A 24,179-nucleotide genomic window follows, 5' to 3' on the forward strand; every position below is an offset into this window, starting at 1 on the left:
TGGGCACTTTACCACTGCTGATCAGTGCTAAAGTGCATATGCTCTCCCCATTGTAAATTTATGTATGGATTAGTGACTCCATGATTGGGTTATTTGATTTATTAGTCAGACCCTAGTACAGTGCACCATAGGTGCCCAGGGCTTGTAAATCAAATGCTGGTGGTGGGCTTGCAGCACTGGTTGTGCCACCCACAGAAGTAGCCTGTAAAGTGTGTCTAAGGCCTGCCATTGCAGAGCCTGTGTGCAGTCTGGTACTGCCATGTTGACTGGCCAAGTGCACTCACTTGCCAGTCCCCAAACCTTCCCTTTTCTTCATATCAGACACCCCTATGGTAGGCCCGAGGGCAGGGTGTATTGTAAGTATAAGGTAGGACATGCCATGGTGTGTGTGTGGCATGTCGATAGTGAATTACACCCATTTTCGTTTTTCACTATTGCATGGCTACCTGTACTCCATAGACCAGAATGGGCAGTTTGATTATAAAATTTTATAATCCTAACTGACTCAGGAAACATGGTAAAAATTCGAGTTTAGTATGCCTAAACTCAGAATGATAAAATACATATTTTAGTGAAGTTGGTTTTGACATTCTGTGTTTGAAAATACTACTTTTAGAAAGTAGGTATTTTCTTGCCTAACTATCCAAGCCTGCCGCTGCTAGGTTGTGTATTCCTTGTCTGGAGTTTGAGTGACAGGGGATGGGGGATTCCAGGAGACAGGGTGAGTCAGCACAAGGCTGAATAGAGAGATCTACATGGAGAGTGGTGGGAGGAGTTCCTTCCACAATGCTGGCTCCACCTCCTGTGGTGCGTCTGATGTCCCTGGTTCACACTGTCAAAGGAAAGAAAGAGTCATGTAAACAAAGTGCTCCTAGACTGACCAGAACTGGTTTGGACTAGGCAAAGGCCTCTCTGCCTTCAGAGAACAAAGAGAATATGAGTATAAAAGGGGGGACCCAGACCCCAGAACTTTAGATCACTTTGGGAAACAAGAAGAACCTTTGCCGAGGAGAGGAACCAGAGAGACTATCCCTAAGCTGAGTGCTGTTTGGGGGGTTGGCCTGCAGTGGTTGCCTGACTGCCAAAGAAAGGAGAAAGGAACTTTGTGCTCTTCAAATCAACTTGTAAAGGATCTCCAAGGACTTGAGATAGAGCTTGCCTACTGCTGAAGTCTCAGGGACAACAGACTTCACCAACCAGCTCCCCTTGCTGGGAATTGAAGTGCCTGCTATTGAGCTGGGCCTTCTGAGAGACTGTGTGCGACTCAAGACGAAGAAGCGTGTCGCCGCCGCAGCTGTTGTCGTCGCATCACCGGAGAAGAGTGTCGCCGTCGCAGCAGACGCCGTCGCATCACTGGAGAAGCATACCGCCGCTGCCACTGTCGCCATCGCATCACCCGAAGCACCTTGCATCACCGGAGAAGAGTGTCGCCGTCGCAGCAGATGCCATCGCATCACCGGAGAAGAGTGTCGCTGCTGTAGCTGCTGTCGTCGCATCCCTGAGAAAGCGTGCTGTCGCATCGCATCACCGAGGTGCCCCGCATCCCTGGAGAAGAGTGTCGCCGTCGCAGCAGACGCCGTCGCATCACCAGAGAAGCGTGTCGCAGGGCCTGTCGCAGCTCAGAAGATTCGTTGAGTCGCCGCACGGCCATCGGACGTGCACGCATCGTTGTCACATCAAGAAGAAGATGCCATTTTGTTTCATTGCACCGGATCTTAATCGCATCACGGCGTTACGTGTTGCACCGCCACGGAAGCGCAGTAAGAAACCGATGCATCACCTTCCCATGCAGAGAAGAACGGACGCATCAACGTCCCCTACGCAGCAGTAGGGAACCGACGCATCACCGTTCTTGCGTGTAAGGAACCGACGCATCACCTTCCCTGCAACACGTTTGTTGTATAGCGTTACGCATCCAAAGGTACATTGAACATAACTGTCGCATTTACCATCTTAAGAGAACTAAGCTAGAATACTTATTTTTGATATAAAAACCTGTGTGGTGTACCTCTGTAGTGTTGTCACTGGGTTACTGTATGTGTTCAAAAATGCCTTACATACTGCCTTTGAGATAAGCCTGTCTGCTCGTCCCGAGCTATGAAGGGGGTGAACAGAGGTTATTTTAGGAGTGTACCCCCTTACCCTGACTAGAAGCAAGGGTCCCTATTTGGTCAAAGGTACCTACCTCTGCCAACTAGAGACCCCCGGTTCTAACATCCTTCAACCACCTACTCAATGTGGCTTTAATTGCAGACCTGCCTTGACATGCCTGCCCAAAAGTTACACAAAGTCAATCAGTCTTCCTGAACGCTTGAGACTTAAAAGGTTCATCCTTTCCACCTCCAAACCATGAGAGCGAGATTTAGATATGAAGGGCAAGGATTCTCAAAAGGAGATGGAGTAGATGGGAGATGCCACGGAGGACAGTTGCCAGTCACTGTAGCGGAGGGAACCACAATCAACATGGCCAGAACAACACTATCAAGATCACCTCTGCTTCCACCCACTGAATTTTTGCTAAAATCTTTGTAATCAAAGGAAATGGAGGGAAAGCATAGAGCAGCTTCTGGGGCCAATCCACCACGAGAGCATCCATGCCCCTAGCTTCCTCCTCCTGGAACTTTGAACAAAACTAGGCCTGGGTGAAACTTGCGGAGTTTTACTCAGGGGAATTCCATGGAGTTGCCGAAAACCTCAGCTAAATTCCGCAGAGTCATGAGGGCGGAATATTGCTTGGCCAACCCTATTGAAGCCCCCTTGACTGCTTAGGGTAGTTGGGGGCCAAGAACCTCTATTGTTGCCACAAGTAAGTCCCCTACAGTGGGATTTCTGTGACATCATCTTGGAAACCCAGTCGCCATTCTCAACCACTCTGCAAAGGAGCCTCCTGGTGCTCTACCAGTTGGGGGATGAAGTCCTCTTGATTGCTGAGGGTCACTGGGGGCCAGGACCCTATTGTTGCTCCAAGTCTCACACAGCGGGATTGCTGAGACTAGGCGTGGGCGTGCCGGTAAACTCAGCTCTGCCAGCGGGTTTGTGGAGTATTTGCCGACCTTCACATTCCAAGAAGAGCATGGAGTGGCAAAACGGTGCACGCGGATCAGAGTTTACAGCCCTCTCCTAAACAAAACCTTCGGACATTGGAATATTTACTTGAAGCAAAGAGATCCAGAAACGGCTGACAGAACTTTCTGAAAATCTGGAGGAAGATCCTGCAGGACAACTACAGATTCATTAACGAAGTGAAGGACCTGCTTAGATGATCTGCCTGAGTGTTTCTGACGCCCCTGTCTAAAGCCCTGATTAAAGATGATTTCAAACTCAGAAGATTGGATTCCCACCGCCTGGGTGGGATTTCTAATTCCGCTTGCAGAATTGGAGGAATTTTACACTTTTAATGCAGAGTTCTGGCCAAATTCTACCAAGCAGCGCGTGACAGAAAATGTTTCCTATTCAAAGAACGCAATGAAAAGGGCTCCAGAAAGAGATTTGGCGTCTCCTAGTGTGATTTCCAGTCACTAGGAAGCCATCCAGCGTGATATTCTAACATGAGCAGTTGCGGGAGGGAACACGGTCAGAGGGCTGCTTCTCAAGTAGATTTTCTACTCAAACGGCAACAAAATTAACTCGAATGGCCGCGGGCTCTTGAGCACTGCTTGTTGTCTTTCACTCAGATTTTTCAGTGCAAAATGTGATACTGGTGCTAAATAGCATTGCGACATGTATTTTTTCAGCCCGTTGGAGAGCTTTTATGTAACTTCACAGAATAGGCTGAGTGAAATTCCACGAGTTACGCTACACCCGTACTAGAGACCAATTGATGTCACTAATTGATTCAAGGTCTTGGATATGCTGTTCTCCCGAATTATGTAGGCAACGGAGACCATGTTGTTCGATCTTACCAGCACATCCTTCTGCCTGATGAGATCTGAGAAGTGCATGAGAGCACTGTAGATCACCATGTGTTTTCTCCAGTTCAATTACTCCTCTGCTCCAACCATGACCATTTATGCTGACACAGTGGGACAGACACGTGGCTTCCCAACCACACTTGCTGGCATTTGTGGTCAGGAAGAAGTGTTGCTCCATTTGCATCTGCATCTCCTTGATCCAGGGAGCGAGTGTTTTGGGAGTAGAACCTGTGTCAATGCCAAAGGAATGGATGAAGATGGCGACGTGTCCAAGGAACTGTAAACACACATGCTGCCACATGCCCCTGGACCCCCAGACGCAGTTCAGCCTGCACCTCTATGGAAGTGAGAAGCGACCTGCTTAGGCTTTGCATAAAATTGATCCTGTCTAGAAGAAACACAATCTTTGCCAGATCTGTCCTGAATATGACACTTGTGAACCTGATCTCTCAGGAAGGCTTCAGCTGATATTAAAGGAGGTTGAGAGAGACGAACCAGCTGATCCAAACTTTCCCTTTGTGCGATCAAGATTGTCCAAGGTCTCCAGAATGAAGAAGCCAGTCATCGAGGTAAGGGTAAACTGGGATACCTTGTAAATGAAGACGAGCCACAACTGGAGCCATAATTTTTGTGGATAACCAGGGGGCTGTTTTTATGCTGAAGGTGAAGACCACAAACTACCAATGATGACTCCCTATGTTAATATGGAAATCGATGCATTCCAGCGATGACAATGAAATCACGACCTATTAACCGAATCGCCTGTTGTGAACTCCACATCAACCTGGACTCGCAAATATGTAGTCAAGCAGGACATGTGACCAAGGCCCAGGATTGCTGTTTGATAGGTCAAAGGGGTATTACAAAGGGTCAAATGAGATTGCCCCAATAAAGCGCACATGGCTGGAGGGGTACGTGAGTTAGGAACTCATAGCCAATCAGCCTAGCACATGTAGTGATCACGCATCGTTCCGGACATCTGGATAAATTATCCACTGGCCACATTGTGTCCACACAAGGTCAAGGTCCACCTGTAGTAACCACTAGACAATTAATTTGTAAACTGAGACAGTCCTCAGACCTCGTGCCTGTAACTTTTCTCCCAGCTGTAATGTTTAATTAAACAAACTGTTCCTGTTTTGCCAAACGCCTCTTGTCTTATGTTTTTTTTAATGGGATTTTAAACTTAAGTAACCCTACAGCAACACTCGGGAATATGCAGTCCTGCTGTGCAAAAGAGATATGCAGAATAATCATGAAACTGTGAAATCGAATGAATGGGGCAACCCTCTGAAGGGTCTCCATCATGAAGAGATTCATAGTCTTCAGGTTTATCACTAGACGATATCTCCCTGAAGATTTCTTGACTAGAAAGACAATGGAATAGACCCCTGGACCCTTTCTCTCAGTGGCACAGGACAAATTGCCCCCTTCTTTATAAGAGAGTCAATTCCCTCCATGAAGACCTGCAGTTTGCAGAAGTTCCAAAGAAAAAGATGTGCGGATTGTCCCTGATTGAGTCTGGAACTCTATCTATTAATCACTCTTGACAATGCGGAGGAACCATCTATCGGAGGTTACTGAGCTCCATGCGCAGAAAAGCTCCTTTATCCATCCGCAGATGTGTCAGGGTGCCTGCGCCCCAGCATAGTCAGGAATTCTGTGTCTTGGATCCTGCATCTGATTTCTGTTTCCTGAAATAATGAAACATAGAACATTTACCCTGGGGTCGTGAAGAAGGAGCCAACGCTTGCCTCCTTGAGGGTTGAGTAAAGATTTCAATATGGAAGACCTGGAAGATTTGAACACTGTCTCCATAAAGGAGAAGAAGTGTTTCCTTTCCTTTAGAAGACGAGGGAGTTTTCCTCCAAACTTGCTCCAAACAACTTCTAGCCCTAAAAAAGCATTTTGAGGGCAGTTGCCTTCTGGGCGCATCTTTATTCCAGTCTTTCAAATAGAGATTGTGCCTGGCTGAAATAGCTGTTCCACTCGCAAGAGCCGAGGATCTCACCACATCAAAGGATATGTCTGATAGAAACTGAATCTGTTGTTCCAAAGACTCCAGCAGGGGAAGGCAATCATTCCCCTCCTGAATGGCTTGAAATAAGAGTTTAATGTCTGAAATCAGAGACTGAGTTGCATACTCGCCATAAACCCAGCTATGAGTGCCATCTGAGATCCAGAAACAACCTTTTTTAAGGAAGAGTCCACCTTCTTCTCCACAGGGTCTTTAAGAATAGTTTCCTCTGCCATTGAGGAACGACTCCACAAACTGGCCACAATGGATTCAACCTGGACAGCGTCAGGGAGGACATGCTCCATGTTTTTCAAGGGATAACGTTTTCTCATGAATCTAGGCAGCGATATCTTCTTGGGGTCCTTCCACTCACGTCTGATGACATCTAGAATAAATTGGTGAATTCGAAGACCCGCATTAAGAGGTTTGCGAAACTGCGGCAGAAGATTGTCCTGAGAAGATGAACGTCTTTCTACCAGAGGAAATCCCAAATTCTCCTGAACATGAGAAAGAATGTTCTGTAACACTACTTTAGAGATATATTTACCCTTCAGATCTGGTGCTGGCAGAGAAGTCTCGCTGTCTGAAGTAATGTGTGACGCCGAAAGGGGTTAATCCGCAGCCCTCCAAATATTCCCCTTATCACGGTCCTTCTTGGAATCCTTTTTAAGAACCTTGAAAGTCTCCAAGAATATGCGGCAAATCCTCGCCTCCTTCTCTTCCACTATCCCCTGCTTACATCGTTTAGTGACAGGAGTGCAGGACTCCACTCCTGAAAAGGCAGAGGAGTGAAAAAGAGGTGTGATGCCTCTTTAACCCCTTCAGTGCCCATGACGAGCTGGACTCGTCATGGGCTGCGGTGGCGCTGTACCCATGACGAGTCCAGCTCGGCATGAACTCCGCCCGCTAATGGAAGGCGCGGCACTGGGCGGGGAAAGGGGCGGGCATGCAAGGGGTTAAAGAATGCTTCCCCATGGCGAAGAGCAACAAAAGCAACAGCAGGCACTAGCAGGCAAATGGCAGCAAAACCACAGCAAACTAGTCCAAATAATGCAGAGAACTTTTATTTTTATTTTATTTTTTTATTTTATAGGTTTTATATAGCGCTAGCTAGACCAGGGGGTATCAGAGTGCTTTACATACATAGGTGCATTACATAGCATGACATAGGGATGTATAAAGATATAAGCTAAACATTATAATTAGGCGTACATTGCATAGCAGGACATAAGGGTGCATGGGGATATAAGCAACACATTATAATTAGGCATACAGTGAAGGATGGGGGGGGGAGCTCCCGAGGTTGAAGCAGTCAAAACTCCACTTATCCATGATGGACAAATGAGTAGGGAGTCAACTAGGTTATTGGAGTCTTGATTCTTTGACTTGGACGGTAAGGTATTTCGGTAACACGAGGGGCCCTCCGGCGATGCGAGTCAAAAGGAAAATCACTGTTGCCCATGAGGCAGCACATACCAAGCCAGCCTCATTCAGAAACCTGGCGTCCCACGTTTGGGATCAACTTCAGACACAGATAACGCTACAGCCGCATTAGCAACTGCACTGTTCCAATGTGGTGCAAAGGGTCACCTTCCGTTTAGGGTATATCAACAAAAAAGCATCAACCTAAAATCCACCGTAAATTCTTCTACCTCAAGGATGAAGCAGCGGCGACTTTTACTTCTAATTCAAATATCCCTGGTCTGCCATACCTCTTGGAGCCGACTGTCATTAAACAAGTCGCTTCAAACGGTCTTTCACAATGCACACCAGGCCTGCCAGCACTAACGCCAATGCCAAAGTGGAGAAGGGTGCAGTCACCTCCAATCGAGCCCCGCAGGAACGGGACGATACACCAGTGAACCCTGATTAACACTGCGCAAGTAGAGAGTGAGAAACTCAGGGCCGAATTTATGAGGAATTGGTGCAGGGCAGCACCCCAAGTCTTCTTGCTGCACTGCCCTACTCCAATGTGAAAGGGCAGAAATGCACAATATTTATGAAATATGGTGCATTCCTGTCCTTTCCTCCTGCGCTGATGCACAATGTGCTGCCTAGTTCCAATGTAGGCACCCTTGCACCATGGTGCAAGGTTGCCTTCGCTGCAGAAAGGATTTTTTTTGTGCGGGAAGGTGTACCTTCCTGCACAAAACAGTCCAGAGATGGGTTTTCTTCTTTCCATGGGGTTGCAGAATGCAGGACATAAGGAAGGATGAAAAAACAAGGAGAAATACAAATATTTCTCCCCGTCATGCCTGCTCTGGGGAGACATAAGGTTCTAGCACTGCCCCAGGTTTACGTGAATAAATAAATCTGAGGTAGGTCAAAATCCATGGGTGTTGCATGGAAAAAACCCACCACAAAACCCATGGAAGGCCTCTTTGACACAGAGTAAGGCAAGGTGGTGACTTGCGCTGCTTTGTCTTACTCCATATCGATGAGTCCATTCAAAGCCACGCAGAGTGGCTTCGCGTCACCTCATAGATATGATTGTGAGGCTTGCACCGCCAGAGTGACAAAAAAAGTTACGCTCCAGCAGCGCAAGCCTCTCATAAATAAACCCCTCAATCTGTATTCACCTTCTGTGCGCAAGTACACCTATGTGCAGCCATGATCGACGCTGTACCAAATCTATCTGAAAGTAAGGACGGCGGAGACCTCTCTCTTCTAATTGAAGGAATGGGAACAAAGGGAATCGACCCTGCACTCGATCTCCTCCCCTCATAATCCCCCCACTGCTGGCCCAGGGGTCAACCTCTTGCTACGAAACAGGCTCCCAGCTTAATAACAGCGTCAAAGCAATAGGCAAGCAACCTTATCCTGAGAAACACATCACACCGATGCACACTAACTGCGCTTATCCAGGCTGGCCCATCAATCTGGAAACTCAGGAGGCAAAACCTTTACAAAACCCTTCTTTGCTCACCTCACCTCAACTGAAAGGGAAGCCATGATAGCTATGTACGGCGACGATCAGCTGAACTACTCAAACTCCACCCTAGCAGAACCCCACGGACCCAATCACCTTGGCTCGACCGTAGAGCAAAACTACTCAGCAGACGTGTGGGCAATCTAGGTAAGAACATCACAAATAACAGTAGACACCCTCAAGTTCCAAGGCATGAACAGGGATACTCAGATCAAGTTCTTGAGCACCCTGGCAGTCTTTACCTCAGGGATTGATTCAAAGATTGAGAGTCCCAATAGCCTCCTAATCAAAGCTGGAAAAGTGGCCGAAGTCATGGTGCCGGAAGGCCCTGCACCTGCCGCCAGTCCTAGACAAACTGGAGACACTCCTTGCAATCCTGGGTGGCTTTATCTGCGACCTCAAGCAGGCCACAAAGCTGGTAACCACGGCAAACGACCGCACACTTTATGCCTTCAAGCGTCTCAAGCTCCTTCAACGCCTGAAGGGACAACACCTCCTGCAGCGAAAACCATGGAAGCCCCACCACATCACGTGCCCACAGTTGGGTCCATCCGTGGAACCAGCTACAACTCCCTTGGCACAAGCCAACAGTCACAGTCTGTCTCGGACAAATGTCAGGAGACCCACGGAGCAAGAATCGACACAAAACACGAAAACACAGGGAGAAAGCAGGCAGGAGGAAAAGCATCTACCCCTGCTTTATCAATCCTAGCAGCAACCCAAACTCACACAACAGAAGTATACCACAGGAACCAGAAACAAAAACAGGCTGCGCCGACCACCTGGCACCTCAAGTGGCTAATTTAGACACTGAAACTTCTCACAAAATCACTATTACAGAAGGGGAGGGAATGGGAGATCTAAGTGAGCGCTGTCAGGCGGCGACTCAAGCAGACATTCAACACCTCAGCTGGGCGCACATGTAAAAACAGGGCTGAAAGGCTGCCCACCCAGGCCACCTAACCGACAGCGACTCCTCATCCAACGGATACCCCTACAACAGGCCGTATCACGAACAAGGAAGCACCCCTCTAGCGCTGACTTCAGCTACTGACCAGGCAACAATATTGTGCACCATCAAACTGACACTGGACTTAAACAACCCCGGTCAACTCAAGGAGACCATCAAACTAGATCCTATACCTATCGTAGCCAGGTTCACAAATCCATCAGCAATTAGGGCCCCGACTCCCAGAAATGAGGCTCAGCAGCCCGGCACCACTGGAAAAAACATCACTGATTCTAGGATCATATCTTCCAGTGCAACAAGCAGCCACGTAGTCCTAATGTAACCTGACTATCAATCAAAGGGGCATTTTGACCTTCTCAACCGTGGCCACATCCTTTCTTTATTAAGTCAAATCCCAGAAGCAGTGAATCCGACTGTCAGAACTGGTGGTCTCTAGTTGGCAAAGGAAGGTACCTTTGACCAAATAAGGACCCTTGCTTCTAGTCAGGGTAAGGGGGATACACACTTTAGATAACCCCTGCTCACCCCCTTGGTAGCTTGACATGAGCAGACAGGCTTATCCCAAAGGCAATGTGTAAAGTATTAGTACCAACACTCACAGTAACACAGTGAAAACACCACAAATGGACACCACACCAGTTTAGAAAAAAATAAAGTATCTTTATCCAAACTACACAAGACCAAAACGACAAAAATCCAACATACACAGTTTAAAAATATGACTTTAAAAAAGGGTTTAAGAACTTGTACCATAGAAATCTATGGATGCGTGACTTTTCACCAAAGCACCTGTAGATGCAACAGAAGTTCCCAAGCCAAACAGCTGCAACGTCGCAAAACAAGGAGATGCGACACAATCCTGAGACCCTGGGGAGGCAATGCGACAGCCTCGCTGCACACAGCTGACGGGTTGCGTCGAGTTCGGTCTGTAGGGGGAGCATCGAGTCTTCGTGCCAGTTCCGGTTCACAGGTGATACGTCGGGAAAGCGTCTCGCACAGGTACGATGCGTGGATCTTCGGGATGTGACAGCGATTGACGCGGCTGCATTGCGTGGCACGGCGTCGTTCCTCTTCAGCCGCGATCCCTCGATGCGTTGGTTCTTGCAGCGGTGACAGGTGCTGCTACGATTTCCGCAGCGGCACGGCGATGCGATGGAAATCTTCTCGCGCCGCTAGATGCGCCGGTGAAACATGTCGCAAGAAGAGCGATCCATCGGGTTTTGCTGTTCTTTTCATACTTCTTCTTCTACCAGCTGCCAAACAGCAGAAAACAACCTCCAGAGGCCCTACAACTGGGCCAGGCACTCTAGGCAGGTCAGAACTCACACAGCAGAGTTCAGGGAAGCTGGGGGTGAAGTCCTTTTGTTCCCGGGACTTCAAAACAGGAGGCCAGCTCTCCTCAGGCCCTTGGAGAACTTCTTCAAGCACGGGACACAGCACACAGCAAAGTCCTTCTCCTTTCCTTTCTAGAATAGCAACTGCAGGTTAGCCCCAGAACACACAGCAAGGGCAGTCCTTCTCTTCAGTTTCTCCAGCTCTTCTCCTCGGCAAAGGTTCCTCTTGAATTCCAGGAATGATCTAAATTATAGGGGTTTCAGCTCTCATATTTATACCTCAAAATTATTTGTTCTCTTAGATGTAAGGGGTCCTGGACCCAGTCAAAACCATTTCTGGGAGCACTCTGCCAGTGCACAACTTCTTCCTTTCTTAGTGTGGCCAGGGTCATCAGACACACCACAGGGGGTGGAGCCAGCATTGTGGAAGGCAGGCACAGCCCTATTCAGACCCAGGTGCTACTCCTCCCACCACTCCAAATGCAGATCGTCCTATTCAGCCTAGTGCTGACTCACCCAGACTCCTGGAGCCACCCCTGCCCCTGTCACTCTCAAGCCAGACAGTCAATCCACAAACAGGCAGAGGCATACAGAAAGGTTGAACAAGAAAATAGCTACTTTCTAAAAGTGCTATTTTCAAACACATAATTTAAAAACCATCCTTCCTAAAAGATGTGTTATTAAATTCTGAGTTCAGGAAAACCAGACTCTAATTTCTTATCTTACTCCTATGGGAAGATATACCTGCAAAATTGTTACACAGTATTCCCCATTCTGTCCGATGGGCAAGATAGCCTTTCAATAGTGAAAAACGAAATTGGCAGTATTTCACTATCAGGACATGTTACACACACCAGTACATGTCCTACCTTTCTTATTCTCAGCACCCTCCCAAGGGGGGTACCTCGGGCCTACCATAGGGGTGTCCTATGTGTAAGAAAAGGGAAGGGTAAGGCCTGGCAAGTGGGTGCACTGGCCAGGTCGACATGGCAGTTAACAAACTGAGCACAGGCACTGCGGTGGCAGGCCTGAGACCTCTTTTCAGGGCTACTCCTGTGGGTGGCACAATCAGTGCTGCAGCCCACTAGTAGCATTTGAGTTACCAGCCCTGGCACACTCAGTGCACTTTTCTAGGGACCTACTGGTAAGACAAATATGCCAATCATGGATAACCAATCACAATAACAATTTACACAGAGAACATATGCACTTTAGTACTGATTAGCAGTGGTAAAATGCCCAGAGTTCTATAGCCAACAAGCACAGGTCAGGAAAAACAAAGGAGGAAGAAGCAAAAAGTTTGTGGATAACCCTACAAAAAGGGCCATTTCCAATACCGACCATGGCTGATATTGTCTCTATCGTATTCCTGTCTCCTACACCATGACAAACTAATGAGACCACCAAGGTGACATGGTCATCCTCTGCAGCTGCCGATCTGGTACTCGGGGTCACTGTGACCTTTAAAAATTGGGGGATATGGGTATAATCTAATGTAGATCCAGCATACCCCATGTTTTACTAACACACAAGAAGAACCTGGCAGCCACCACCCCAGATAACAGCCCCAGCTCAATCTTAAGGAGGGTATGGAGCAAATCTCCAACCCCCCAATCTCTCACACTCCCCCATTCTGGCATCCTTAATCTGGGGAACTAATCTACGGTACATTAATGTCCTGAGTGTAAGTGACGTGCCTGGGAGGGAGGGAGGGTTGAAGGGGGGGTAGCTGTGGGAAGGGAGTTCTACACCTGGGACTGCATACTTGTAAGGAAGTGGTACTGTGAGTGAATTCTGAATTACCTGCGTGTACTGGCCGACCACTACTCTGTATGATACTTGCTGCATTAATGGTATCCCATGCTGACTAATGACTATGTTCCTGAGCAGCAGAGTTGTGGCATAATACCTCCATGTAACCTTTGTGAAACCTAATAAAGTTTGTTTACAAAAATAAAATCCACCATTTAACCAGTGGAGGAACAGGTCCCATCAGAGAGTGATGCTGTCCATAGCTGTAATGTACGTGCTTATGGCTAGGACTGCAGATGGGGACTGGAGGGCACAAAGAAATGATCACACTCACATGAATGTGTCCATCTGATCAGAAATAACAGGCAGTCAGACCTTGTAACAACTCATGTGTGTTCGATTGAAGTAATATAGCCTCCTTGAAAAGGCACCCAAACTGCAGGCATCTAGTAAGGTCCTAGCCAGAGCCAGTCCCAGCCAGAGCCAGTAAAGCATTTACAGACAGCCTGCTATGAGAATATTGTGCCTGAGGGAAGGAAACTTGAGGGCGCCTTGAATCTATGACATGGGCAATACTAGACACTAAAGACGGTCACAACTATACTAGGGAGCCTCACATGCACATCCTGCAGTGCCCCCCCTAACAAAGAACCCGTGGCAAGTGCTGTATAATACTAATTTCATATCACACAGCTGTATCACGGTTCCATTCCACCGCGAATTTTAATGAGAGAAGCTGATAATATCAAGGCTGACAAGACCAACTCTGTGATGTCACTGTTTTATATTTCCTATGCTTTTTCAGATGGTGTTGTCTGGGTTAGAGTACAATAGGTTTGACTTTGGACGGCGTGCGCATGCCCAATAGCATGTCATACAATTTCGGGTGGGCGCAACTCATGTAACTGTGTAGCATCATTATGCCAATTACCTAAGAATTCCATGGGATTATGCTTGAATTATGTATGAGTAATTCTGTATTTAGTGCAATTTCCATTTCGCAAAAATACTCACTTGCATACAAAATGGAGGCGAGGATGCATTGTGTGCTAAGAAAAAGCACTAAATGCAGCAGAGCATGAATAGAGAGCACGGGCTGCCACTCGCACTCGCTAAATGTGCTTGTGCAGTAGGATTTCCCCCAACTTGGTACCGTCATTTGGAGCTATTTTCTTAGCGCAGATGCACCCTCATGTCCAAAATGGACGCAAGGATGCATTGTGCACTAAGAAACAGCACTAAATGCAAACAAATGCTAATAGCGACTGTGAGTAGCGACTCGTGCCCACTAAATGTGCTCTTAGGGTATGATTTTCCCCCAACTTACTACCATCATTTAGCGCTATTTTCTTAGCGCAAAAGGGGGCATATTCTGAAGGAACTATCGCCGAGTTATCAGCACTTTAGCGCAACCAAAGCAGCGATAAGTTTATCTCCCCATTCACAAGCTGGTGCTAACAGCCAATACCACCAGTTTTCCTGAGAAACCATCCGCAAAAAACATCGCCACAGACGACCCCGGCAACTATCGCTAATGAGATGCAGAGTAGGCGTTCCGAGCAAAAAGCCGTGAAAACACCACTCCTCAACATTCTCAACGACCAGCCAGATCGGTGATAAGATCACAAAACATGCAATAAGGCACGTTAGCAGCAGGAAATTATCACCTGCTCTGACCTGGTGTAAAGTCGGACGACAAGCTGCACCTTCAAAAGGAGCCCAGCCCACAGCCACACCAGAAGAACAACTGATACCATGAAGCTACTCATCATGCAGCTCGAAGCCCCAACAGGGCTACAACACCCACGTCCACCACCCCCAGGACCGCCACCCCCCCGGACACCCCCACACACATCCCCCAGACCACCACAGAGGCAGGGCAGACAAAGACAGCGGACCTTCAGGAAACGCACCAGTCTCACAGACTTAACACCAGAGTATGTCATTGCCCACTACAGGCTCAAAAGGACAACCATCCTCCGCATCCTGAACATTATTGCCCACAGGCTGAGGCAACAACACAGCGGACAACCAACATCCCTCCGCAGTCAAAGCTGCTGGCTGTGCTGCACCTGTTGGACACTGGCACCTCCCAACCAACAACCGCCAGAGTCGGAGGAGTCCCACAGCCAGCCCCATCCAAGAACCACACACCTGTCCTGGATGCCATCATCAGCCAGGTACCCGAGTACCCATAAGTCCCCCACAATGTGCAGGAACAGCTGGAGACCAATCAAGGACTATACGCCATATCTGGATTTCCGCACGTGTCGTGTGCAATCGACTGCACACATGTCCTACTTGTGCCCCCTGCCGACACTGCACACAATTACCGCAACAGAAAGCACACACATAACATAATTTTGCAGGCAACAGTGGACCACCGGGGACTCTCCACCAATGTCGTATCCAACTACCCAGGCAGTGTGCATGATTCATACATCTTCCGACAGTCCAACATCAACCAGGATGGCACCTATGGGAATGCACTGCTCGTTGACAAGTACCAAATGAACACAACACACACCTCCGCAACTCCACAATCATGCAACTCACAACTCTGGCAATGCACACGTCACAAAATCACATACAACATGCCAAACAATATGCAAAAACACCAGACACGAAAGCACAACTTACTGTGGCAACCTGGGCTAGCCATGAGCAAGAGCCATCATCGGGATGGCACCTCAGCCACACAATAGCGGAATGTGGGGAGAGGTGGGAACCAGGCATCTGCGACGGAGGCAAGTGACACATGAATGTGAATGTCCACAATGCCAAGTGTGGTGGAGATGTGCTGGACAGACCACAGTATGCAGACCACAGACATATCCATGTCCACATGCACTGCTGGTCCTTTGACTGCAGTGGACAGTGGACGCAACCATGTCCCCGCTGGCAGCGGGTAAGAGCTTGGACATGTAGGTTTGTCGTCACCCACTCAATACGTAAGAGGTGTGGACTGGGCCCTCGTGCAGAGGTCCGGCATGGGTGTGTGACGGATGATTCCTGGGATCTGGGCGTGGTTTATTACAGGACATGTGCAAATACATGTGTCTCTGTCGCAGTGTGGGTCTCCTTTGTGGGGTGTAGGTGGTCCCTGATAGGACTTAGACACCCACTTATGTGGTCCAGTTTGGCCTCCATGGGCTCTAAACCCCACCCGCACCTGTTCGGCCACTGCCGTTTGGCATACGGACACCTGGCATTGGTGTGCCTCGGTGGATTGTTGGAAGCCAGCTGTGGTGGCGGGTGCTTCCTGCTGTGTGGTCTGTGCAGGGGCTGGGGTCTCCTCTGTGTGGCTTGGCTGCCCTGCTCCTGGGGGTGGGTTGCCTAGGATGTCCATGAGCTGTTGTGGGGCGTCGGTGTCGGAGGTGTGGGGGTCCTCTCCAGCATCACTGATCTGCTGTGCTGGAGGTGTTGTGTGTCCCTCTGCAATGTGAAGGAGAGATGCATGTTGACATTGTGTTGACATGTATGTTGCCGCATTGTTATTGTTTACATGCGGACTGTATGTCAACGTACATTGTGACTGTTTGGGAGGTTATGGAATTTGAGGCGGGACAATGAACATTTGGACTACATGACTCATCTCACAGATTCCTGCTTTGTTAGATGTGATTGGCCTGTTTCTGGTCATGGGCAGACCCAGTTGTGTACTCTGTACTGCAGTGTTGGTGTTGCACTTTGTACCACACTGTCGTGGGATGTGCTGTGATTGCTATGTGTGTGTGCTGCAGTGTGCTGCGGGGATCAGGGACATGATCCTGGGTCATTGTGGGTGTGCAGTGTGCTACACATCGTTGTGCATGTGTGCCATTGTGCCCATCTCCCCCCGTGCCCCCAGTCCCTGGTCGTTGCTCATCCTGTTGATGTTTTGTCAGGTCCTATTGAGCTGTGTCCGGTCCCCCAACTCCTTGCTCCGTCTCCACCCTGATGACTGTGGCCTCCATTTCCTCCAGCTCTTCCTGTGGCGCAGGACTCCCACCTCCTGTCGCCGTTGCTGCCTTCCTGTTGGCAGCGGATTTGCGCTTGGTTTGGGTTTTCACATCATGCCTACGCATCTTGGCGTCCTCCATTGTCCTCCTCTACACTCTGACTGCATTCACGTCTGTCAGATTGGCGTTCAGTTGATGGTAGTGTTCTGTCACCTCTGTGACGCCTATCTGGTTTTCCTGCGGACTGCACCCCGTCTTCCTCTTCCTCTTCTTCTTGCCCTGCCCCAACCCCGTGGTTCCTTGCTGGTGGTCTGTGGGGCTTGTGGGGTTCGCGTTGGCCTCTGCTGCCGGTCCGGGTGCATCCATGGTGCTACGCAGTTTCTTTTTTTCTCCCTTTTTGTTTTTTGTTGCTTTTATAGTGCATTTTCCCGCGTGACACGTGGGATTTTCAGGCCTATGGCTGGTTTTGGCTGATTTTTATATTGCGATTGGCATCATCGCACGATTTTTGCTAAGAAACAGCACTAAATACAGCAGAACATGTATAGCAAGCTCAAGCCACCACTCGCACTCGCTAAATGTGTTATTGAAGTCGCACCCTCCCCCCAAATTGTCTTAATTACACGAGGAGGAGTAATCGCATAATTATCGGGGATTCTGCTTCAAAGAGTAGCACAGATTTACAGAAATTACTCCGATTACTTCTGCGTCATCAAAATCCCAGGCCTAATACAAATGTCAGACCTTTTGGCTTTGCCAATGCTCATTATTGTTGTTTAAGGTGGTGTGATGTTTGCTTCTCATCTATATGTTTCTTGTAATTCAATGAGATTAGCACAGACAGTTCTGTAAACAATACAAAAGTAGTCCAACCCTGCCTGGTTCCAAACTGCATCTTCTTTAAATAATGTTTCCAAGAATATTTTACATTAAGTCCAGAAATGTTCCCCACTCAGAAATGTGCAAAGAGATGTCCCGTTTATGGGTGAAGAGATTCACCAGAGAGCCTTCTCATACATGTCACGCTTCATATTTTAGCTTTATGTTTTAAACAATTTAGACCAAGGTGCCCGCTCACAGGCTCTCTAGCCAAGTTGACTCTCCAGAGGAGAGTGCTTTATTTCAGCACTGAATCTCGAATGCTGTAAATGTTGTCTTCATAAACTCAATTGAATGCAAAGGTCTGAGTCAGTGAGAGGTTGTCTGTAAAAAGGACCATTTGTGTTTACCCTGGAGTGTCACATGGGAGAGTGAAGCATCTGCCTGGCGTCCTCACCTGACAAGCACCTGGGTTTACAAATGCTTTGCGTTTGTGACAGACGCAGGTTTATTGTTTACCCTGAAATGAGACCCGTTATCACCTGCCTGACAACGGTGCGTCTTGTTTACTCCCCACGAGCCCCAGCTCAAGCTGTGCAGCCAATGGGCGCCGTCAGAGACTCTTAAGCAGGGCTGGCCTGAAGCAGGGAGCAGCACAGACGACAAGCACAGGTGAGTGCAACAGCTATGCTTCCGCAGCGTGAGACTATGATTGGTCAAAGGCACCACTGGTGGAACTGACCCTCTTCAGTCCTCACAGAGGAAGGGACTCAGTCAGAGGTCAGTGGAATGGATGTTCCGTCATGAGTCTGAGCAGCTTCCGGTCTGTCAGACCTGCAGTTCACAGCCCCATGTAGGGTCTGGGGGAGGGGGAGGCTGATGCTTTTCTGCTGCTGAGCTCTCCCTGTGCCCCTGTCTACAGAGGCCTCTGATCAGAAGCTTGTTTTCCACTGGCCCTCGTGGCCAAAGATGCAAAGCCCAGCCCTGCTTAGAGCTCGGAGGCAGCCTCCTGCCGGTCACTGCTTGGGAGCCAGGGATGGGAGAGGGACATCGAGGGAAGTAATGAAATGAAATGAATTTTTTTTATTGTTCAGTCAGTAAAAACTTACAGTTAAAAACACCTTTATACAAATTCTTCTTACATTTCATGCATATCAATACCATACCCTTATTTAAAAAAACCACATATTAAAAAGTACTTTTCATCAATTCATAAAAACCCAAGAATATATAAAACAATACTCATTGTCCACAGTTAACTAGTTTCTTCTCCACTATTTCTATATACTTCATAAGTCTGCCCGTGAATTGCAAACTTTCTCCTTGTAGACTAGCTATTACTACTTGTCGACATGTTCGTACCATTTGGCTATTAAAGTCCGACCTCAACAGCCTCCTACGTTCACCTATTAGAGCAGGACAGCTACAAATAATATGACAAATATCTTTGCTCTTGTAGTTACAGAGGCGACACATCCTCTCACTACTCATCATTTTCCAAGCAGGAGCATCTCCAAGAAATTGGCTAGTTCCAAATCGGAGATTCATAAACTTCAACTTTGCCCTTTGGCTATTTAAGTCTCCGAGGTCGCTCTGAGTTTTTAACATATGGTACGAAGCAATAACTGTCCACGCATGGGATCTCTTTGCCAATACTCATTTATAACTTTATGAAAAGCCACCTGTGAGAGGGGTAAAGCCCATAATTGTTCCGCCTTATACGTGTCTATCGCCAGTTTAAAATATTCATGAGCCTGCTTATGTTTACTATCACAAATTGCCTCCCAGACCACTGTCATAAGCGAGGAGTTATTATCCCTTCCAAGTTTATGGCAGATTTTTTTTTAATATGCTCCTAAGCTGTTTAGGCTCTGTCTTTTGAGTCCGAACTCAAGTCGGATTTGTGCTGGAGAAGTCTGCCGAGGAAGATTAAACAGGAGTCTGTAGGTTCCTGTCACTAGTTTGTCTATGGTGTTATCAGCACATCCTCTCTATTCCATATACGAGAGATGGAACATGTTTAACTGACATGACTTGTAATAGTGGATTGAGGGAAAGTCCTTTTAAATTATTCTGGAGTGTGGCAAATGCTGCAGTTAATGAGTTGTTTCTTCTCTGTAGTGCGGCGCACTGATTTTTCCCCGTACCCCTAGCATCTATTATAACACCCAGATATCTATACTCAGAAACCGATTCTAAGACAGAGCCTTCCATTCTAAATTTTGGTCTTGTAGCCAACCCCCTAGTCACCAGCATTGTTTTTGTCTTTTTTAAGTTAATCTTTAGCCCATGAGAAGAGGCATAATGAGCACTTTCATTAATTAGTCTCTACAACCCCACCTTTGTGTAACTTATTAATACAATATCATCGGCATACAGTAAATGCGAAACCTTAAAACCTGCCACAGTCGGGGAGTTTGAATTATTATTGTTAAGCCCTGATGAAATATCAGCTAAGTACAAGTTAAATAAGGTAGGGGCCAAAACACATCCTTGCTTCAACCCGTCCCTTATCATCATTTCTTTTGACAGTACTGTGCCCTGTCCCAACCTTACTCTCGTCCAAGTATTGGTATACAACAATTGTATCGCTCTCAGCAAACTCGATTATGAGAACTGACATTTGAATGTTAATAATCGTCCCCATGCCTTTAATAAACCCTGTTTGATTCTTTGGAAGTAGCTTACTGGAATCAACCCAGGCCGTTAGCTCTGCCAGCAGACATTTAGCAAAAAACTTTGCTTCACAATCCATTAAAGCTATAGGTCTAAATCGAGTAAAGTAGTTCCTTGAAGGACATGGACATTTCTCTTCTGTTCTTTTTACAAACACTGGGAGGTTTGTTTCTGTAAAACAAAAGTGAATGCACGGTGGGCCGCAGCACCACAGCAGGCCCTCAGCACTTCATCAGGGATGAAAGTGCATACACCACACTTCCATCACAGAGATCACGGCAGAGAGCTGGGCTTTCCTCAGTAGGGAGAGTGTTCCTTGGAGAGTGTTCATTTGGTGAGTGGATGGAGGTGAGGGCTTCCCCTGAGTAGGCATGCTGCAGCACCACAGCAGGCGCTCAGTACTTCAGCAGTGATGAAAGTGCATACATCACACCCTCCATCACAGAGATCACTGCCAGAGAGCCGGGCTTTCCTCAGTAGGGAGAGTGTTTCTTGGTGAGTATTCACCTGGTGAGTGGATGGAGGTGAGGGTTCCCCCTGACGGCATGCTGCAGCACCAAGGCAGGCCCTCAGTACTTCATCAGGGATGAAAGTGCATACACCACACTTCCATCACAGAGATCACGGAAGAGAGCTGGGCTTTCCTCAGTAGGGAGAGTGTTTCTTGGCGAGTATTCATCTGTGAGTTGGTGGAGGTGAGGTTTCCCCCTGACGGCATGCTGCCGCTCCACGGCAGGCACTCAGCACTTCAGCAGGGATGAAAGTGCATACACCACACTTTCATCACAGAGATCACGGCAGAGGGCTGGGCTTTCCTCAGTAGGGAGAGTGTTCCCTGGTGAGTATTCATCTGTGAGTGGGTGGAGGTGAGGCATTCCCTCTGACTAGGCATGCTGCAGCACCACAGCAGGCCCCCAGCACTTCATCAGGGATGAAAGTGCATACACCACACTTCCATCACAGAGATCACGGCAGAGAGCTGAGCTTTCATCAGTAGGGAGAGTGTTCCTTGGCGAGTATTCACCTGGTGAGTGGATGGAGGTGAGGGTTCCCCCAGACGGCATGCTGCAGCACCCCAGCAGGCCTTCAGCACTTCATCAGGGATGAAAGTGCATACAAGACACTTCCATCACAGGGATCATGGCAGAGAGTCGGGCTTTCCTCAGTAGGGAGAGTGTTCCTTGGCGAGTATTCATCTGAGGAGTGAGTGGAGGTGAGGGTTCCCCCTGACGGCATGCTGCAGCACCACGGCAGGCACTCAGCACTTCAGCAGGAATGAAAGAGCACACATCACACTTTCATCACAGAGATCACGGCAGAGAGCTGGGCTTTCCTCAGTAGGGAGAGTGTTCCTAGGCGAGTATTCATCTGTGAATGGGTGGAGGTGAGGGGTTCCCTCTGACTAGGCATGCTGCAGCACCACAGTAGACCCTCAGCACTTCATCAGGGATGAAAGTGCATACCCCACACTTCCATCACAGAGATCACAGCAGAGAGCTGGGCTTTCATCAGCAGGGAGAGTGTTCCTTGGCGAGTATTCACCTGGTAAGTGGATGGAGGTGAGGGTTCCCCCTGATGGCATGCCGCGGCACCACAGCAGGCCCTCAGCACTTCATCAGGGATGAAAGTGCATACACCACACTTCCATCACAGAGATCACAGCAGAGAGCTGGGCTTTCCTCAGTAGGAAGAGTGTTCCTTGGTGAGTATTCACCTGTGAGTGGATGGAGGTGAGGGTTCCCCCTGATGGCATGCCGAGGCACCACAGAAGGCCCTCAGCACTTCATCAGGGATGAAAGTGCATACACCACACTTCCATCACAGAGATCATGGCCAGAGAGCTGGGATTTCCTCAGTAGGGAGAGTGTTCCTTGGCGATTATTGACCTGGTGAGTGGATGGAGGTGAGGGCTTCCCCTGACAAGTCATGCTGCAGGGCTCCCTCCTCTGTCTAGACTACCTTCCATTGCAAAACAGAGTACTGTCTTCTGGTCATGGCTGGGGTCCCACTAAAAAGACTTGGGGCCCTGCATGGCTTGGAAAATCGGGAGTAATACAGGCAGCGCAAGCCGATGCCTTGCGTTACTCTGCCCCACGGAACGGCTCCATGGGTACAGCGTGGGTGTTCGAAAGCATTCCTACATTTACCAGTACTTGTAGACCTGAGAATGCATCAGAATGCTACGCCTTCCCAAGGGAGGCGTAACAAGGAGAAATATCTTTATTTCTCTTTCTAGTGAGCACATTAGAAAGCGGGGAAAAATATTTGAGCAGGAAGGCATCACACTCTGCACAAAAACAATCCAGCCTGTAAGACAAGCACACTTGCACCATGGTACAAGGGTGCTTGCGTTGCTGCTCGGCAGCAGTTTGTGTGCCACCGCTGGCAGAGACCAGGAGTGCGCAATATATAGATAGATATGACGCACTCCTCCTTTCAGCATAGCACAGCAAAGTGTCCTGCTGAGCTGCGTGAATTAATGATAAATAAGGCCCTGGCTCTTTTGCAAGCAGAGGTATGTTCAACATCACATCCTAGAGCTGAAGTGTTTAGAAACAGTGCCGTGACAAGCTTTGACTCAAAAATTCGGCTGCCCAGTAGGAGACGCTCTAAAGACCAGTCCTGCATATATCCCTGGATCAAGAAAGCGCCTCCGGATGCAGGGAGGAGTGACTGCGGCTGCAGTGGGATCCAAGCTGGTCCCCAGTCTGTGCTGGCACTGGTGACAAGCTGAGAGATTGCTTCTACACTAAAACAACAGATATTCATCTCTCCATGTGAAGGTCTCTCCCGCAAGAGGACGTTTATAAGGCGCCCCCTATGGGCCATGGAGAGTGTCTACACCGCGTACAGGTATTTATAAATGTCTGTGAGCAACAGACACCATCACCCCGAGGAACCAGAAGCAGGGCGTCTACTGTCCAGCTAATGCAGCACATCCAGGGCTTTGTCTTAAGTGGATTCCCGACTTCCATCACCTCCTCACAAGGTGTTCAATAGGCTGGTAGATGTAGAGAATCTGTGTTTCTATCCCTGACTGACAAATGTCATCAAATTACATCTATGGTTGTTGTCACTTCTTATTCTTATCAGCTCAGTCAGCTGTTAGTTCTAAGCACCACAAGATTCTGAAGGGCCTGTCACGGTGGTGTGCGGCGGAAACGTGTTAGAATGGAAAGTGTCCTTTTTATGACAACTCTCAGCAGGATGCCTTGGTGTCTTCACCTCTGGCATCCTCTTCTGGTTTCAGGGAGTTTCTACTGTGATTTGCACTGATGCCGCTGGTGTTCAATGTAAAGCAGTCTCACTAGCATCTCTTATGTGAGGCTCTGTGCTCTGCTGTTTAGATCTTGGGTGGACCTCTTCTGCTCAGTGTACACAGTCACCTTAGGGCCGCGCCCTTCTTCATGATTGAAGGTCTTGTCTATCTCAGCTGTCTCCTCTTGATTCATTGCTTCTTCTCCTTATTCTTGTTTTTGTGCCTCCCTGAGGCATTTCACCCTCAGTGTTCTGAATGGTTGACTTGTGGCTTTCTGCTGCTTATGTTGCTGCTTTCAGTGAATTACATTTCTTTTCCTATAAGCACTCCATGGAAGGGCATGTGTTTTCTTGCTGCCCTTCCTATGGGATTTCTCCTCGTTCAGTTTGCCCTCCTCCCCGCGCTCTGTGTTGCTTCTGCTCCATCTCTCCTGAGCTTGTCTACTGAGCCTCTTCTCATTCGGTTTTTTAAGACACAACCCTTTACCTCTGATCCTCAGTTCCTCCTCCTCTTGTTAACCCTTCTCAATTCATTTTTTGTTATTATTAAATTTATTTGATCACACCGTGCT

The 24,179-nt window shown here is 48.2% G+C and overlaps 1 protein-coding gene across 1 annotated transcript in view; it reads left to right on the forward strand.

Annotated features, from left to right (window-relative positions):
- The first annotated feature begins 18,229 nt into the window (after positions 1–18,229).
- Positions 18,230–24,179, forward strand: part of LOC146802296 (CD59 glycoprotein-like) — a 73,387-nt gene continuing 67,437 nt past the window's right edge. Inside the window, exon 1 of the mRNA XM_085621864.1 lies at positions 18,230–18,345. The gene's annotated coding sequence lies outside the window, so the exon portion shown is untranslated. The remainder of the gene's footprint in view (positions 18,346–24,179) is intronic.

The sequence above is a fragment of the Triturus cristatus genome, chromosome 8 (assembly GCF_964204655.1).
Source record: "Triturus cristatus chromosome 8, aTriCri1.1, whole genome shotgun sequence".
In the NCBI taxonomy this organism is placed as follows: Eukaryota; Metazoa; Chordata; class Amphibia; order Caudata; family Salamandridae; genus Triturus; species Triturus cristatus.